Source organism: Electrona antarctica (assembly GCF_951216825.1).
Source record: "Electrona antarctica genome assembly, contig: scaffold_25, whole genome shotgun sequence".
Lineage (NCBI taxonomy): Eukaryota > Metazoa > Chordata > Actinopteri > Myctophiformes > Myctophidae > Electrona > Electrona antarctica.
Genome location: NW_027637034.1, coordinates 2,404,435 through 2,421,010, shown reverse-complemented (window position 1 = coordinate 2,421,010; position 16,576 = coordinate 2,404,435). Strand labels below are relative to the sequence as shown.

The following is a 16,576-nucleotide window of genomic DNA, read 5'->3' as shown; positions in this document are numbered from 1 at the left end:
GTGCCACAGTATGGGGAGAGGACTCCAGTTCCAATTTACGCAGCCTGATGGCTGTCTCTAGCTGGAATTCCAATTCCAGCCTGCGGATTGCAAGCTGCTGTTTATGCTCAGCTTTCTGAGCTCTTTCTGCAACTTCTGCACGTTCCCTCTCCCTTTTCTCCTCCCGCTCTCTGTCGAGGCGGGCCAAACGCAACTTTAGCTTAGCGTCATCCAGGGACCCTGTTAGGGTCGGAGAGAAAGCCATGGGGCCCCCCTTCGGCGAGGCCGGTGGTGACCCCCCCGTCTCCAATGTTTCAGGAGGGGCTGCACCATCCATCCCCACCTCCGGAGAACCCAAGACACCCCTGTCCACTAACCCACCAAACACTACTGTCTTAATTTCCCCTTTACGGGACCCAGTTTTGACAGTAATGTCAAAATGTTTGGCCACCAAAATCAGATCTTCCTTGCGAAACAATTCAAAAGCCTTCAGGGAAGGATTTAACACAAACTGGTCCAAATCAAAGCCTGAAGCCATAGTGCAAGAAAATTTGAAAACTTGAAAATTGAAAATTGGAAAACTTGAAACTTGGAAAACTTAAACTGACAACACAAGTCAACTTATTTGCCCCCCCCCCCCCCCCCCCCCAATGCTCAATGATCCCCGGACGAGCCCCCAACTTGTTACGAAACCCCTAGACAAAATAGTCATGACATGTCTAGAGGCTAGGGTTTCACAACAATGTATAAGAAACAAGGGATCATATCAAGCATTGGCGGTGCAAACAAATGGAGACCACACAGTTTTAGAGTGAGAAAAGTGCAAGGTGTTCTCTTTACTCTTGAATTAGGCGTTAGATATTTACATGTTAAAAAATATATGCACGAAGCATACAATAAACCAAAACAATTAAGCCACTACCAGGGGACACGAGTGTTGCCAAAATAACAAAAGAAGCAGCTAGGGAAACAAAAGACAGACTAACTAACTATCTAGACAATTAGTAAAACAAAAGCCTGCCTACCTAACTACTCTAACCAAAACGTAGTTCAAAATACATGTGGTGGCAAACACCCCTTACCTAGTGTGCTTAACAAGGTTCTACCTACGTGGTGCCTATGTATAGAGGCCTCTGTCTTACCTGTCCCAAGGCAGGGCATATAGCATAGAATTTACATTAGTAGTAGAACATTACACTAAACACATAAGATTTGCTCTGGGACACAAAAGGAGACAAATGATGCAGCAGTGACAGGGCTACAAACAAAACTGAGGTGTACTGGTTGAGAGAGTGAGCCCAGGTGGGACTCAGCCTTTTATAGGCAGCAGGTGGTGGTGATTGGATGAGGGAGGAGTCAGGTAACAGGCTGATTGACAGATGAGGTTTATGTTTATGTTTATGTTTATTACGGATCCCCATTAGTCCTCACTACAGTGAAGACTACTCTTCCTGGGGTCCGAACACTCATACAATCAATTTAAAACGTAATACAATGTATTTTTTCATTACATAGTTAAAAACAAAACAAAAGAAAAATAATTGAAGCTTTCTGTCTTCATACATTCTAGAAAATATATTACATTACAACAAATTTATACAACAATTTTACAAACATTGTATATCCTATTAATTGAATCAAACACTCACCAATCTAACTAAACATTATTTCTTTCCTAATCACTGCTGCCTTCAATTTGTGACTGGGGACTTCAAACCTGCAGAGAATGAGAGAGTGGAGGGAAGGAGAGACAGGGGAGGAATACAGAGCAACCCTACACAAACTACACTACGTGGCACGTAACACCCCTGGATAAATGAAAACATACGTGGCCTGAAAAGAGACTGCCGCATTTTAACATTTTAGGCTTGCATGTACTTTCTATTATTAACAGTTCCCTGAGTTCCGGTTCTGTCCCCGATTATTTTAAACATGCCGTCATCCAGCCACTTTTAAAAAAAACCAACCTTGACCCTTCACTTCCTTCGAATTACAGACCTATATCCAAACTCCCTTTCATTGCCAAGATCTTCGAGAAAATTGTTTGTGAACAGTTACTTTTAACAGTAGATAACAATTCAATATTTGATAAGTTTCAATCAGGCTTCCGTGCAAAGCACAGTACCGAAACAGCACTCCTCCGGGTCTCAAATGACATTTTGATGCGTGCAGACTCGGGGGAGTGTTCGGTCCTGTTACTACTTGACCTAAGTGCCGCTTTTGACACAATAGACCATTCCATTCTCATTAATAGGCTTGAGGAATGGGTAGGTATACGGGGGACTGCTTTACAGTGGTTTGCCTCTTACCTGTCAAATAGGACTGTCGCTGTCTCCATCAATGACCATGAGTCAGCCTCCGCGCACTTAACCTGTGGTGTGCCTCAAGGTTCCATTCTTGGCCCTGTTTTATTTTCCCTGTATATGCTACCTCTCTGTGTTTTAATTAGTCGTTTTAATCACATTTCTTATCATTGCTATGCTGATGACACGCAGTTGTATTTTTCTTTTAAATCCTCTCAGCATTCTAATTTATCTATTTTAAAAGACTGTCTTAATTCTATTAAGGACTGGATGTCCCAAAACTTTTTTACAGTTAAATCCTGACAAAACTGAGATCCTAATTATAGGACCCGAGAGCACCCACTATGAAATACAGCAATCTATGGGTATAACAGCAAACTTCACGAAGGTGTCAAAAAATCTAGGTGTTCTATTTGATCACCAAATTAATTTTGAACCCATATAAAAAAGGTTGTACAAGGTTGAACATGTTTTTTCCAATTGAGAAATATTGCCAAAATTAAGATGTTAACACCACAAGACCTGGAACAACTTATCCACGCTTTTATTTCGTCCCGCTTAGATTATTGTAATTCTTTGTTTACAACTTTGAGTCGCTCCTCTATACACCGCCTCCAACTAGTGCAGAATGCGGCTGCTAGACTGTTAACCAACACACAAAGAAGGTCACACATTACTCCTGTGCTTGCGGCCTTGCACTGGTTACCAATCGACTCTAGAATTCAATTTAAAATTTGATGAATTACTTATAAATCTCTCCATGGGCTGGGCCCAACTTATTTAAGTGAACTGGTGCACCCTAAGGTAAATATGAGACACCTTAGGTCTTCAGACAAAGGTCTTCTCATTATCCCCGCCACTAAGCTGCGAACCAAAGCAGATCGAGCTTATTCATTTATTGCTCCTACGCTGTGGAATGACTTACCACTCTACTTGAGAATTGCAGCTGTCTGTTGAGATTTTTAAGAAGCTACTTAAAACTCATTTGTACCGCAAACATTTTGGTTTGCTCCAGTGATTGTCTCAATCTTTTGTTGATTTCTATGTATTGTTCTGTTTTTTATCTATTTCGAGTTACTGTCTTTGCTGCTCTGTTTCTTATTTCATTGTTGGTTTATCTTTGATTGTGATGTTCTTGTTTTATTCCTATTATTTTTATTGTACAGCACCTTGTAACAACTGTTTTGAAAGGCGCTTTATAAATAAAATGTCCTTACCTTACCTTACCTGATGTGATGGGCTGTAGCCATACTATAATATACAATTTGTATTTGTGTATGTAACCGTTTTATTTCATCCATGCTTATCATCGCTCTGGGTTAAGAGCATCTGCCTAAATTGTACAGTGAAACAGCATTCTGTGCATAATGGTAATGTGTCCACAGTGAAACAGTGTTCTGTGCAGAATGGTAATGTGTCCACAGTGAAACAGCATTCTGTGCAGAATGGTAATGTGTCCACAGTGAAACAGTGTTCTGTGCAGAATGGTAATGTGTCCACAGTGAACAGCAGAGTTAATCTGAAGGAATGTGTGTCTCAGGGGTGTGACATTAGTTTCAATGGGTTGTGATTAAGCTTTCATTCAAAGTAATTTTAATGCAAAATAATGAAGAAACCCTGCAAGGACTGTCTACCTATAGTATGAAATCAATCAATGTAGAGATATAACTGGAAAATATCAAAATGTATATCAAAAAAGAACATACACAACACATATTTCAAGGTAACACATTTTATTTCAACCATGTTTACAACTTAAAACACATATCAATAGAACAATTATTTACAAAATGTATTGTGCTAATTTCTTCTCTCAGTTGGAATGCATGCAGCCAATGATGTGAACGTAACACAATGTCTAATATACATAATGTGCATGGGAATAATAAATAAAATTGGAAATGCTTCTTTTGCAAGTAGTCAAACATTTCCAGCAGCAGACACAGATTCAGTCTCTTAACAGACATAAGTGACAGTACCATGCAGTGCAACAGCAGTGGAGTGTAATCTATCCATTGAGTCTGTTGTGCTTTCTTGCAAAATAAGCATTTCCAATTTTATTTCACACAAAAAAAAACACCACCTCAAGATCCCACACTATTTGTGGACTTGCTACAAGGTGGTTTGGTGGGACTCAATCTGAGAACCCATCATGAAAAAAATAAAATAAAAACAGCGTCCTCTTTTCCGTTGAATTCAACCGTCTGTTTCGAGAGAGACTAGGTGGGACTTGGCTTGGTGGTGATGAAGGGATGGTTCAACACCAGCTCAGGTGTTATCCTCTCCTCTGGATCCAGGTGAAGCATCCGTTTCAACAGGTCCATGAAGACGTCACAAGACGTTTTGTCGGCATCGTCGAAGTCGAACACCTCTTCCAGTGAGCTCTCATCATCCTCATCCTCGTCTTCATCCTCTTCTCTTCTCTCTCCTCTCCTCTTCTCTCCCCCTACGTAATACTCCACATATTGTTGAAAAAAAAACAGAGGATATTCAACAATTCAGTCTTAAGTAAACTCCCAGCTCATAAGAAGAATGTGTAACTACAGTGTTTGTTCAGAGTAGAGTCTGAAAGCATTCTGTTTTAAATGTGCAGTTCATCAATAGATTACTCACCACATCGTATTTGGTGTCGCCGCTGATTAATTCCTCGCTCAGCATCACGTTAGCCATGACACAGCCCAGTGACCACATGTCAAGGGCCTCTGTGAGTGGGAGGCCCAGGAATACTGCTGGTGCTCTGTGGGTTGTAAAAGAAAATAACGTTTTATAGCAATGCAATAACTATGTTGTCAAATGCAGTCATTAAATGTTTTCTTTCACATGCTTTCAGTAAAACACATTAATTTAAGCCATTGTCCAAGAGTAGAACTCACCTGTACTCCAGAATGGGCTCGATGGCCCGTCGCTTGGTCTCAGAGACAGGAACGGCCAGACCAAAGTCAATGAGTTTGACTCTGAGGGGTTGTTCTCGTTGGTTCACCAGCATGATGTTCTCCAATTTGATGTCTGCATGGATCAGACCGATTCCCTTCAGGGCCTGGAGTGTAACGGCAAGCTGCAAGACAAGAATAAAGAGCATGATTAATATGTGCACTGCAGCAAAGGAGTTGTGAAATTTAACTCAATATTGTTGTCATCACTTTTCATTTAAAACTCATACCTGCTGGACGATGGGTCTCATCTCCGTCATGGACAGACGAGAATCTCTTCCGTTCAAGAATTCCAGGATATCGACATCCAGAGACTCAAACACCATGCATGTCAATCCGTTGTGGACAAAGCTGTCGTGAAATCTCACTATTCCACACGTGTCAGGGTCCAGGACTCTCAGCTTTTGCAACATGGCCATCTGGGGATACAAGAAGACAGATTTAGACACGGCGTCATATAACAAATGATGCACACACACATTTTTTTCTCCAAAGCAATGCCTTACCTCGTGTTCTGCCACTTCGTCGTAATTCTTGCGTTTCTTTATTATCTTGATGGCCAGCATGTCCTGCTCGGCTATGCAACTCTCTGAATCCAACCCTGGACCATCAGAGTCTTGGGAGGAGGAGCTGGTGGTCACTTTGGTAAGTGGCGTGGTTGGGGAATTAGGGACATCTGAGCAGGACACGATGGCGTGATGTTGGGGGGCGGACGTGGTCAGGATGTCGACGTAAACCGCCGGGGAAGGGACGATGACAAACTTGAACAGGTCCTGCTCGACGGTGCCCCACTCTGTGTCAAAGTACACGGGGGAGTTGGTGGTCATGATGTCAATGTAGACCGCTGGCGACGGGACATCTTCAGAGTTGTTAATGCATCTTGTATAACGGGTGTTCTCCTATATTACAAGGTTTTGTATTGCCTTCCAAAGCATATTTAATTGGATTGACTGACATTACTGCACTGCAGTGCTCCTATAAAAAAACAACTGTTATGTGTGTGTGTAGCCTGCTGTAGTGAGGGACAGCATCAACATTGTTTTATTGTCTTTATTTTTGGCAAAAAATAATGTTATGTTCTGTAGTGGTACAAGGTTGGTTATGCAGTGATACCTTTGCAACAGAATCAACAAAGTCACACTGGGTCTTTTCCTACAGGCATAGTGGCAAAAAAGCCGAAAAGTAAAGCACATTTCTGTAAAGGTTGCTGCTATCTATTATGCATGTCCTGCTGTCATTTACATGTGAAATAAACAACACCATTCATGTCCTTGTCCATGTGTGTGAATGAGTCTCTCTTGTTATTCGACCAATGTCTTTCAAGTTCCCATAGAAACTTAATTTGTACATGATTGACTCCAAATTCCTCCTGGACCACTAGATGTTTTCTAGTGGGACATACTTTGTTATTAGTGAGTTAACTTACATCAATCAACAAATCAACATTAAATTCATCCCCATCCTATAAATCTAGTCAGCACATATACTTGTAATGTGTGTATAGTTTAGCATTCTTAACTCTTAGCCTGCCGCCATTAATTAATCCCTCGATTGCGTATTGCCATGGTTTAATCACGCGTGACACTTACTTTGAAGAGCCAAATATCCGTATCGCATTTTACTATGAAACCATTCCGTGTGTGTTGACGAAGCTGTGTGCTCGTTCTCTCGGTCGGTGGTGGAAAAAGTGGACCGCGAGTATCACAGCGCCTGCTACAGGCCGTTGAAAACGCTTGTCTGGGACAAAGCGTCCTCTGCAATGTCGCTTCTGTGAGATAAAGCCGTCTGAAACCAGAGCCGGCAATGTAAGTGGATGCGCGCGCATTTTCAAAATGGCCGCGCCCATTGTGTCAGAAGCATAACAAAGCTAACTGACGGTAGATTTCGATACGATCGTATTAAAACATGCATTAATGAATACATCGCTGTTAAAACGGCTTTTCCGTTTGTGGCAGGCTACAAGATTCTACGTTTTAAAATTCCTATGTTCCTGGCGGGTAAACGATTAATAAACAATAGCTTATAGCTTTAGCTTTAGCTGATGTTTCTGATGTTTTCTGTGCTGTGTTTTTTAAGGTTAGACATTATAGAGAAGTGTTGTCCACGCTGATCACACCCCTAGTTTTTCTCTCTAGTGTGAATTATCTGGTGTGTTTTAAGGCTGGATATTTGAGAGAAGTGTTGTCCACACTGACATCCATAGGGTTTCTCTCCAGTGTGAATTCTCTGGTGATTTTTAAGGCTGGACATTTCAGAGAATCTGTGTCCACACTGATCACATCCATAGGGTTTCTCTCCAGTGTGTATTCTCTGGTGTGATTTAAGGCTGGACATTAGAGAGAAGTGTTGTCCACAATGATCACATCCATAGGGTTTCTCTCCAGTGTGAATTTTCTGGTGTGATTTAAGGCTTGCCATTTGAGAGAAGTGTTGTCCACACTGATCACATCCATAGGGTTTCTCTCCAGTGTGTATTCTCTGGTGTCTTTTAAGGTTGCTCTTTTGGGAGAAGTGCTGTCCACACTGATCACATCCATATGGTTTCTCTCCAGTGTGAATTTTCTGGTGTGATTTAAGGCTGGACATTAGAGAGAAGTGTTGTCCACAATGATCACATCCATAGGGTTTCTCTCCAGTGTGAATTTTCTGGTGTGATTTAAGGCTTGCCATTTGAGAGAAGTGTTGTCCACACTGATCACATCCATAGGGTTTCTCTCCAGTGTGTATTCTCTGGTGACTTTTAAGGCTGGACATTCGAGAGAAGTGTTCTCCACAATGATCACATCCATAGGGTTTCTCTCCAGTGTGAATTCTCTGGTGATTTTTAAGGATGGATATTTGAGAGAAGTGTTGTCCACACTGATCACATCCATATGGTTTCCCTCCTGTGTGAATTCTCTGGTGCTTTTTAAGGCTGTCCATTAAAGAGAATCTGTGTCCACACTGATCACATCCATAGGGTTTCTCTCCTGTGTGAATTATCTGGTGTCTTTTGAGGTCAGACATACAATGGTAGCGTTGTCCACACTGGTCACAGCCATGTTGTTTTGGTTTAGCCAAGCTTCTATGTTCACTTACTGTTGGTAAGACATGAAGGCCAGACTGATGATGCAACACTGGATTGGAAAGGTAAAACAAAATGTAATTTGTTAATAATAATAATAATAGTAATAATGTAAATAATACACAATTTTGCAGTGCATTTCTTAAGCCTTTGGAGCACAAACAAAATCCTACAAGGTGCCAGGCACAAAAGCAAAAACATAACAAGTCCATAGACTTTCAGTTAAGCTCTAAATATACATTAGTCCATAGACTTGGCTTAATTGCTCAAAATAAACAGTCCATTGACTTGCCTTAAGTGCTCAAAATAAACAGTCCATTGACTTGGCTTTCCCAAATAAACATTATATAGTCCATTGACTTGGCTGCCACAGCGCCCCTCAAAAAAAAAAAGGAATGGAAATGCTCAACATGGGCATTGTGATTCCACTGGGTTATCTGCAGGCTGGGCACAACCCTATCGAGGGTAGCTACTGGGACATAAGTCGGGACTTGATCATCCCGGCTGGGTCACCCGAGTGAGGGGTATGATGTTCACGAGACCCGAATCCCTGATGACCTTGGGATACATCACTGAGGATACGTCCCAGGTGCATCCAAGCAATGTATTTTCGTTCTTATAGAGTATAATGTTGCATTGAATAGTTACAAATAAGTAGCAAGTGTTCAACAGAAGGTTATGGCAAAATAAGACACAATAAGAACACAATTAAATAAAACAGAAAACAATAATTGGCACAAACACTCAAACCGGTTGTTGGAAGTTTCAACAAACATGTTCCAATAATAGATGATTTTTGACAGGGTGTCACATATTTTATAGTGGGGATGTAGTGGTGACTCCAGTTCTTACAATGGCTGGGTTTCCAAAAGAAATTAAAGTTTGGGGACATATCGAAGCAGAAATCATGGAGATAAGAAGGTGCAAGACCATTACGAGCTTCATAATTTCATTTTAAAATCAATCCTAAAAACCACAGGGAGCCAGGTGCAGTGAGGTTAAAACCGGAGTAATTTGATCTCTCCTCTTACTTTTGTTAACGTTTTAAGATTTTCGTTGTCGTCGGCTAAACAGGGGAGGAACATTTTCGATGACGTCCCACTGGGGGTGCATACTTAGTTTAGACTAGTCATTGGTTAGACATGGGTTAAGGTTAGGTTTAGGTGTGCTGCCCCGTGGGAGGTTAGGTTTAGGGTGAGGGTTTGAGATAGGTTGTAGTTGTAGGACTAATGACTGGTCTAAGCAATGATCAATAAACTTTGTCTTTTGGATCAAACTTCGTCCTGGGCGTCGGGCGTTACTAATAGAAAGGACAAAGAACTTTGTCCTGGGTGATGGGGGCGTTAAGAACTGCTCCCGGTGCGTTCACAAAAGCCTGAGTAGATGATAAACAATTATGTTGAAAGTGAAATATCCCTTAAAACAGCACATACCTATACGGTACAACTTTACAACAGGTTGCATCATTGCATCAAATGGTCCACGTCCCTCGCCCGTCTCTGGCTGTTCCTCTGAAAACGTTGAGTGTCTTTTGGAGGCCATCTCTCTAGATACTGTAGACCTCTCCCTGTGGTGCTCTGTGGAAATCACTGGTAACAGATTGTAGGCTACTTATCATTCAGTAAGGGTGTTATTATTCAAGACAATATAAGTAGTGGTCAAATGATTCAAATTTATAATCAGATTAATCACAGCTTCAAAATTATTAATCATGATTAATCACCATTCGAACCATTTCGTTATTTTTTCATGTATTTATTTATTATTTATTTATTTATTTGTAATACGTTGCTAGCTATTGTCAAAAGTTTTGCCACAGCCCATAGAACCACAGAGTAGTAGTAGGGCTGGAAAAAAAATGCAAACAAAAACAAATGAAAAAAAATCCCTTACAATACAAATTAATTCCATATTTATTTATTTTACATTTTTGGAAAACAAATAGCCAATTTAACTCTGAGGTGCCCACGTACAATGTTTAGGTGCCCACTAGGCATGTAACGATATTAATTAATTAATTCATCCCGACGATATACAGGTCCATCCCAACGAATTAGAATAATCTGAAAAAGTTCATTATTTGCCATAATGTAATAAAAATAAATAAACCTTTATATATTTTAGATTCATTACACAACAACTGAAATAATTGAAGCCTTTTATTGTTTTAACCCTCTTGTGGCCGTGCCTAATTAACTAATTAATGTGCCTTCAGCCAGCATTATTCATATGTTTAATTTGTCATTTTAATGCCAATAGAAAAATCCGCGATATACACACTATATCTCATTTTGACGGGGCAAGACTATAGTATTGGGACAATCAGTCCTGATGGTGGCGGTAACGTCACCATTTTGCCGATTCTGACCAAAGAGAGCGAGTGAACGATGACCACTTCCGGTTTGGATCAAAATATCCGGTAGTAGCTTTGCTACTGTGTTACACTCTCAGATGTCCGGAATGCTAAGCTATCATCGTATTTTTCATAACTAAGTCAAATTAAGCTCTAATCAAGCCCAAAACATCGCATTTTACGCAGCGATGCATGCGCGATCACGCGCGTGTGTGATCGACCGTGCACGCGCGGATTTTCGGCCGGTTTTAAGAAGATTACATCGGCCGTTAGCCAAATTAGCTAAAAAATGCTACATTTTGCGACAATAAGCTCCCGATTATTGGGAATCAATCGATTACGTCCATTACGTCAGTGGCCATAAGGGATTTATTGATTTCATTACGTCAATTACGTCAAGGGCCATAAAGGGGTTTTAAGGATCACATTTTTATTACACAACAAAAATACAAAGAACCACCCTTTAAATAAAATAACCTTTTCCACTTTTTTTTTTAACTAAAATGTTTCTGAAATTCCAGCCCAACAAAAATCACTACATAAACATTTTTTTCTTTCATTCTTTAACATGATAATGTTGACAGGAGTCAGCAGTAGGTTGCGTGCTCTGCTCGCGCACATGTAGGCCATCCATGGCCAGCATGTGTGCAAAGCGCAAGTTGGAAGCTCGACAGATCTGATTTCAAATCATTCATGTCCAAATAAGGCCTTAAGGTGGCCTTACACTAGCCGATAATCGGGCATTTTTGACGCTCGGGGGGTGCCCGACCGCTCAAAGCGCGATCGGGACGGCCCGATCAACATCAAGAATGTTTGATATTTGTTTGATATAGCCCCGCTCCGATTATCCTGTAGTGTGTGGCGCTATCAGATTTCAGATTGAAAAAAAATCGGCTAGTGTAAGGCCACCTTTAAAAGCACTTTATAGGACCAAAAAGTTATTTTCCATATTATTGAGGGGCCTATGTCCAGCTTTGAGGGTAAGTGTAAGCACAAAGATTGTCCTAACACAAACATTGAATGCCATTGACAATGGTCAGTTTTGAGTGTTTGTGTTAACACAAACATTGAATGCCATTGACAATGAATGGTCAGTTTTTAGTGTTTGTGTTAACACAAACATTGAATGCCATTGACAATTGCAGGTTTTCATAGTAGTCTGCTACCTATACAGTCGCAACAGAGACAGTAAATGCACCACTGAAGTCCTGTCATCACTGCTGCTAGATGACTCATTTGAACACTCATTTGTTTTACCATCATTTTGAAACCTTTTTAAGGCTGTCAAAATTATTGCGTTAACGGTGTTAATCAATTGTGTTAATTAATTGCCTTAAAAATATTTAACTTATTAAATGCATGCGCAGTCTTGACCCGCAGTGTTGTCCCTGTACGCTTTCAAAGAATGATTGTTCACAAATCCGTTTATTTTTTGTTGAACTGAACGTACTGTATTTCTGCTTGATGAACGTCATTGTGAACGCGTTCATTCTGGGCATGTGTGAACCACTCTCTGACAGTTCACTTCAAACAGTGTCCCAGATTTCCATAGAGCCTTCTAGGAGAAAACCAGCTAAAACACACCCTAAACATAGAGCCTTCTAGGAGAAAACCAGCTAAAACACACCCTAAACATAGAGCTTTCTAGGAGAAAACCAGCTAAAACAAAAACACTGAGGTAAACTTGATGTTGGTTGATTAAACACAACGTGCCAGGCTGCCACCGAAAACTAGCTTCCCGTAGCTTATTACTTTTGCGCTGTGTAACGTCGCTTCGGCCAACAAAACACAGCTCTCAAGTGAAGCTTGACTGGTGCTTGACTTGTGCTTCGTTGTACGATGTGTTGCATGCTGAAAATAGTTGATCTACAAGCTCACAACGCATCACATCCACAATATGTTGTATGTTTCTTCTCATGATTTGCATTCGGTTGCTGGTTCCTACAGACCTGTCCTTGTAGGTGTGCACAAGGCCTTTTCTCTACAAAGCTTTCACAAACCTGGGCTTCCATAACACCTTAACAGTGCCACAGGCTGATCACCTCCATGCCACGCCCCGTTGATGAAATAATTTGTTCAAAAGTAGCCCAGACCAAGTATTAACTGCATACATTAATATTCTTTTCAGATGGTCGACATTTTTCTTTTAAAAAAATCATTTTTTTTGTGGTCTCGTAAAATATTCTAATTCATTGGATAGGATTTTTTGATTTTCATGAGCTGTACTCATCAATATTAACAGGATGAATGCCGACAAATTACGGCCGTCTTTCAGGCTAGACTGCCTATGTTTAAAGTTACCTTTGAACAGCGATTACACCGACCGCTGAGTTGCTTGTCATGAAAATCCACTTTAAAAAGGTGTAATCGCTTGGTAGTTTTGTAAAATATTCCAAAGTGACGATGTCTCCCCGCTCAGCATCAAGGTTTGGATTAGGGTAAGGTACAGTAAAACATTTAGGCCAAGTGAAAATACATACTACGGTTTGGGTGGTCTTCAAGTTCCTCCTGTTTAATAGAGATGTCTTCAGGTTCCTCCTGTTTAATAGAGATGTCTTCAGGTTCCTCCTGTTTAATAGAAATATCCTTGGCTGAGTCTGGAGAGTTCATTTTCACCTGCAGTCTGGACTCCATACACCGGTCTGAAATCAAGTGAATCAGGACTTTAATAAGAATCTTGAGATTATGGGATTCATGAATTACTAGGCCTACTAGAGCATGGTTTTCAACTATTCTCCAATGTTCGGAGGTCATTTCTGATTATCCAGTGATCGTGATTGGAACATTGGCGTTTTCTAGAGCAAGGATTGGCCTTATTTTAGCTTGGTAATAAACGCTAATACTTTAGTATCCAAGATGGATGCCAAAAGCGGACTGAAATCACCGGCACCCAAGTGTCATACCACTTTCGTCCAGCAGGCAGCACTCATTGTGTTAAAGTGGGTTTGAGGCAAAATGTGCAGCGTATGAACAAGACAGGAAAAAAATGTCAAATGTTATGCATTACCTGAATGGTCATTCTAAGACTGACACAATAATAGAGCATGATAAAGGTTTAGTTGGTACGGTTTCAATGCTTGGTTCATGAAGACATGGAGCTCTAAGTTCACTTGACAATCACATTAACATTACAGTGGACAGAGTAAATATCCTACTCGTTTACAATCTACATTTGCATTGCTTGCCGGGCTTGACATTAACCTTTTGAGGGACTTGTCCTGCGGACAAGTACATTTCCCATTCACTTGTCCGGGCACAAAAGTCACTTGTCCGGAGCACGAGCACACACAAATACATTTTAAATTAACTAACTGTAAGTTGGTTTTGGTGAATACATGCTAGCTGAGACAGAGCAGATCAGAGGCAGGAACGTAGGGACGCGCAGCTAGCCACTCTCGGTGCGGGAGGCAGTACAATGGGAAGTCAAGAAAGGAAGGAAGAGAGAATTTCAGAGCAGCCAAAACGGTCAAACAAAGATTAAACGGATTCTGCGCCAAATGAAATTTCTCACGTTGCCGTTGTCTCCTATAGCCGATTTAGGCTTCTTTTGAAACATCTCCACCACCAAAAGGCCGCAGCACGGCCTGCACGGAGGGTATGTACTGCCTACCATAGTGCGTGGAATAAATGCATAGGGACCCTACGTAAAGTGACATCCAAATGTCAAATTCATGTCCTTATTGACATCCTATTGTACCGCCTCCATCACCGTGGCTGGCTACCTGCGACAGAGCGCCGGAACTGGCTATCTGCTCGTTCCTGCCTCTGTCGCAGGTAGCCAGCCACGGTGATGGAGGCGGTACAATAGGATGTCAATAAGGAAGTCAAGGAAGGAAGGAAGAGAGCTGCCAAAACGGTCGTACAAACATTAAAAATACTTAACGGCTTCTGAGCCGTTCGCGGGGGGGGGGTCAGAGGGTTCGTTGTCTCCTATAGCGTTCATATGCTTCTTTTGGAATATGTCAGTGTCACACCCACAGCGCAGAGATCCGTCGGAGAAGGGTAACTCAGATTGCATCCCATGTCGCTTGAAGCCGATGATACCGGACCCTACGGGGTAGGGGTCCAAAGGAGCTCAACCCGGGGGGTCCGGAGACGGGCTAGCATGAGAGTGTGAGAGGAGTAAAAAAAAAACTATTTAAAGAATTAGTTAAATAAACAAAGTCCCTCACATTTCTATAAAAATTGCATCCTGCACATAATTCTACATTCATTAATACTCTGAACTCTAACTAGGGACAGAGTCTGGGAGATAGGTGAGGTTATTGCTAGTCTATAATGATCATTTAAACAATGTGAAAGAAAATCTTATAACAGAAGGAAAAAGGTTATATTCGTGGACAATCAAAATATGTAGGATACTGTATCATAACTACAACACATTGCTGTAACGTTGTGGTTACATTAGTAATAATAATAGTGGCATCAACAAGATGCAACCAAACAATGTAGGCGTATAGACTGTATTATTGTTGCTGCTGCTGCTGCTACACTGGTTGTTTATTATGATCACATTTATAACAAACAAGCAGAGAGACATTCGACTCGCGTTCCATGTTAAAAGATGAGTCAATAAGTTAAAAGATAAATGTAGTAAAAACACAACGTGGTGAATCCATCTTCTTTTTACCTGTAGCTGTGTTTATTTCAGTAGTTTAGCTGCTGACAAACAAACGTGCTCCTGCTGCTTAACGACCACACTGTTTTCAAACCACCTTTTAGTGTTCTGTGCATATTAAAGTGTCAACAGTCAGACGCCATAATGTTGTTTTAACAAACTTCTTATTGTTGTTCTGTCTGTGGATTTTAGCAGGAGCTGCCGAAACTAATACCGAGCCGCCGGAAAACTCACATATCGTTGTGCACTGTGCACATGCGCACTAGCGCTGCTGGAGCGTACGGTGCACTAAATATAAACGGTCACTAGAGGGAGCCATGGTACAGTGTAATACAGTGGGGAGCAGCTATGGAACAGCTATAGCCTATATCCAGTCATTGTATAGTAACCTGTAGGCTTAGCGGGTGCTTAGCTATATCCAGTCATTTTAGGGCATAAACAAGAAGTTGAAGGATCAAATTAAGTCTGATAATGATGTACCGTCACCACAGGGCATGTTCACATCGTGTGTATTTTACATTACTTGAGACTATTTTTCAAATATTAGATTTGTTTTAAACATTTTGGACGAAACTGACAATTTGAAATCGAGTTGCCAATGGTGTCCAAGGTGCTTTGTCGACCTATGTTTTACTGTCGCTTATTGTATTTGTATTATTCTATTGATTGAATGCTTAAAGTGCAAATAACATGCATTTTAAATGTGTTTGTAATACTGAATATCATATTGTATATTTCCCTCAAGCATATTTCTAATGGTTTGAGCCTCACTCAGCATATAACCAGTCCATGACATTGCTTTATGTGCTTCTGAAGCTGTTTTAGCTGCAGTACCACAATGGCCTCAGCTGTGCCCCTGTGTAATCCAACTCATGCAAATTATTTTCTCCGCCACACCCTCATCCCAGCTACTCCCCTCCCACATCTTTTAGTAATTATAATGCTGATGTCTAGCATCAACCTAGGCTTGTTTCCAATTCCATGCCAGCCAATTGGTTCAGTTAGATTTGACTTCTGTATTTATTTTGAAGATAAAAGAGACAGTGGTGGAAAGCAACTAAGTACATTTACTTGTGTACTGTACTTAATTATAATTTTGTAATACAAGTAGCCTATGTGTAGGCTACTTTAGCCTACTTGAATATTTCCAATTTCCAACACTATTACTTCACTACATATTGGATCCAAATATTGTACTTTTACTCCACTACATTTATTTTAAAACTTTATTTATCTTATTAGTTTGTAGATTTTGATTATTACAAAACATACAGTACATCAACCATTTCAGCTCTATACATTTTGTAAAATTGAAAATCTACAAGCTCA

At 40.7% G+C, this 16,576-nt stretch overlaps 1 long non-coding RNA gene across 1 annotated transcript; it reads right to left on the bottom strand.

Annotated features, from left to right (window-relative positions):
* Nucleotides 1–8,197: 8,197 nt before the first annotated feature.
* LOC306919470 lies at nucleotides 8,198–15,494 on the bottom strand. The gene is made up of 5 exons (XR_013789545.1): nucleotides 15,260–15,494; nucleotides 14,608–14,729; nucleotides 13,110–13,271; nucleotides 9,710–9,865; nucleotides 8,198–8,328 (listed from the first exon to the last, which is right to left on the bottom strand). It is a non-coding gene; the product is annotated as an uncharacterized lncRNA (long non-coding RNA).
* Nucleotides 15,495–16,576: the final 1,082 nt, after the last annotated feature.